Here is a 3,486-nt window from a genome sequence, read left to right on the forward strand (position 1 = left end):
ATACACGAGCCGAGTTTCTTGCCGGCTCGGTCGTTTTAACGGTCGCGATGTTTAGATTCCGCGATCGGAAAAAGTTCGAATCGGGCAGAGCGCGACGGAGTACGAAGACACGCGCGTGACGTGTCACCGGGGAGCGAGCGAGATAGCGATACCTCGTGATTCCCACCTCGCGACGATCGAGGTAACGGCCGATTTCGGCAAGACGATCATTCCGTTAGGAGATTTCCGTGATCGAGGAGTTCGTCACGAGTGATTTCGTCTCGAGGTTTCCGCGGTTTTAAGTGTTCTGCGTATTGACTGTGTCCGTGACAGAGGATTGCTTCTCAATCATTCCTGTTCCGGCTTTTATATCACTGAGTTCCGCGTATCGGTTCTTCCAGTGCAAAGAAGTGCGGCGCGATTAATTCCAGTTAGAGATTCGGAGTCGGTTCAGTTTCGATATCGAGGCTTCTCGTGTTGAGGGTATCGAATCGAAGCGTTAAAAGAAATCGGCGTTTGTTGCGAGTGTCGGAGTTAATAGTGCCGAAGTTTGAACTCGAGCGACGATTCATACCGTGTCGAGTTCCATGTGTCGAGTTTTCCACCGTGCGGACCCCAAGAGCTGCTGAATACATCACCATTACGAGTGTGACCTGCCTGGTGGAGGATACCAAGGTGGAACCCAGCCTTGGTGAATACATCACCATTGCGAGTGTGACCTGCCCGGTGGACTACGCGTCGGACGTTCAACCGTGCGGACCCCAATCGCTGGAGAATAACCAGCGTTGGTGAATACAGCACCTTGTGAGTGCGACCTGCACGGCGAAGGACATACCGATTGGATTCGGGTGTCCGCGAACGTTCGATCGACGGCTGTCTCCTGTGGTCTAACTAGAAGACGTACGTGAAGGAGCAGCCACCGTATTCGCGTGGTTTCCGAATACGGGACGTGCTTAAGTCAGGTAACTCTGCACTTTCTGCTGCAGCTCATCACTCACCGGGTCTCAGCCCGGCCGATAGAATTCGGTACCGTCTAGCGCTGGGACTTGAGGTCCTACAGAGGCCTCCACTCTTACAAAGTGCAACGAGGAGGTGAGCATTGGCAGCAGAACACCGTTCGTTGAGAAATCAACATATACGGGTCCGGTCCCTTTTCGGAGTAATTCGAAAGACCGAAGCAGAGTGCGGAAAGCCTCCGAAATATACAGTCCACTTAGCACGCTGCTGAGTTGATTCAGCGTGCGGCTCGAACATTGCCGTGAGCCTATATTTATTGAATTGTGTCTTTGCGGCGATCGCGACAGCAGACGGCAGGAGCGAGGGAGCTGACGTCGTCGTTAAACGCGAGCAAAGACGGAGGATTGAAGGACGGCCAGTCGGACGCGGAAAATTCCCGGCTATCCCGGACCCTACGAAATCCTTCACGAGAAAGACAAATCAAAGGTTTCAATAAACCAGGTTCTTATTTTGATAAACTGCTGATCGAGTTATTTCGAACACCCGTTCTCTCGGCCGAACCCCGTTAGGACCACCTATCCCTAACACTAGGTATGTATACATTATTATAAAAAAATTGCAATAAATTGTACTATCATTTAGACAATTGTGCATTATAAAGAATCTTATTTTTCATGTTTTACAGGTTCCAGCAACAACGTGAGAGGATAACCAGGCTCATCAGGCATAAGAGGCTTTAGGAGAATAAGGGAAAGAATTTTACCTTTTCATTCTCGGTATGTATACATTATTGTAAGAAAATTATAATAAATTATACTCTAAATTATAATATAATATAAATATAATTATAATATATTATATATATAATATTATAATATAAATTATAATATATATTATATTATTTAGGCAAGTGTATTATAAAAAATTGTATTTTTCATGTTTTACAGATTCCAACCACGTAAAGAGGACCGAGATGACCAGGATTCCAGCCACATCGTCGGACATATACTTCAATATATATAAAGTATATTATATATTCACATAAGAAAAACGGAAAATAAATTTTGCCTATATAAATAACTATTCAATTGTATCATTTATGTTATAATTACCTTTATATTTTTCAGAAGGTGAACGAAGGAAAGAGCGAATGCAATTCGAAGATTACTATTTCAAACGATGTAGGAAAACATTAAATATTTTCCTATATTATTTGAAATTGTACTCTTTGAATTGTATCCGTTCTTTCCTTGGTTCACTTTTTTATACAGGGTGTCCCAGCTAACTCTGGTATCTCAAATATGTCGCTTGTTTTTTATGATAGAAAAAGTGTTAGAAGAAAAAGTTATTGTACACGATGGCGCACATATTCTGATTAGTAAAAAATTTTGCTCAAGGTTATTTTTTTCGAGATTACAAGGTCATCGGTGTTTTTTTTTTAATGGAACCATATATTTTTGTTATCATACGATGATAGCTGAGGGCAAGGCGAGTTCATTGACCTATGACACTACGACCTTCAAATGACCTTGTTTGGAAACTGATTTATATGGTAAAATTTTAATTCATACAATTGTAGGAGGCGCTGGAAACTGTGCTTCAACTCGCTACACGTAGGTTTGCCCCCCCCCCAGCTTTACACTGTCTCATCCATCACAATACTGCCCCCCTTTCTTTAGAATGGTCATCCCGACCGCAGCGGATTCACGTTCGGCAGGCAACTTCCAACTCAGTCTTCGAATTCCTCTTGAACACCTCTGTCTGTAAAGGAGGTAAACCAAACGACCGAAACCTTTACATGAGTGACCTTTGACAGATGGTAAGCGCCTTGACATTTGTCCACCGTCTCAAGGAAAACCATCTAAAAACGTTGAGCAAGACGCCGGTGAAGATTCTCTCATTCTTATCCTTGTCTTATTCTTCCGGCATCCTCTCGTGGAGTATCATAACGTGCCAGTCGGTTCACATGGATGACCTTCGGCTTCAATTTTGAAGAGCGAACAATCCGATAGGTCAGCTCATTCAATCGACTCTTCACCTCGTAAGGACCTTCCCAATAAGACTGGAGATCCGGACATCTTCCTTTTACTCTTCGGGGATTGTACAACCGAACCTTCTCCCTAGGACTAAAGGAAAATGGTTTTGAATACGAGTCATACCATGACTTCATCTTCTCTGAACAAATCTTCATCCGTTGGCGTACAAACTGATGTACTTTATTAATTTTCTCCCGTGGCTCTTCAATGTAAGCATTCTCCTCCCTCTGTTCACAAGGCGCTGCCCCTCTCAGAAGATCCAGCGGGAGACGTAATTCTAGACCCAAAAGAACCATAGACGGACTATGCTGGGTAACTTCGTGTCTTGATGTTCGATACATTAGCAGGAACATCGGAATCCATTTGTACCAATTTCTTTGGTGGTCGGCAACAAACTGGTACAAATACTGCAATAAGGTTCGAATCATCCGTTCCACGAGCCCATCTGACTGAGGGTGTATAGGAGTTGTCCTTGTCTTCTTGATCCCAAGCATTTTCATCAATTCCTTAAAGA

General features: G+C 43.7%; 1 long non-coding RNA gene across 2 annotated transcripts in view; it reads left to right on the forward strand.

Moving 5' to 3' along the window:
- LOC108628218 (uncharacterized) overlaps window positions 1-2,016 on the forward strand; it is a 7,432-nt gene extending 5,416 nt beyond the window's left edge. Inside the window, exons 2-3 of one of the 2 annotated variants that reach the window (XR_001916778.2) lie at window positions 1,622-1,712; window positions 1,884-2,016. This is a non-coding gene — a long non-coding RNA (uncharacterized LOC108628218). The remainder of the gene's footprint in view (window positions 1-1,621; window positions 1,713-1,883) is intronic. The other variant, XR_003389600.1, reaches the window with a different exon arrangement.
- Window positions 2,017-3,486: the final 1,470 nt, after the last annotated feature.

This window comes from Ceratina calcarata, unplaced genomic scaffold, assembly GCF_001652005.2.
Source record: "Ceratina calcarata isolate Rehan_Ccalc_2016 unplaced genomic scaffold, ASM165200v1 scaffold512, whole genome shotgun sequence".
NCBI lineage: Eukaryota > Metazoa > Arthropoda > Insecta > Hymenoptera > Apidae > Ceratina > Ceratina calcarata.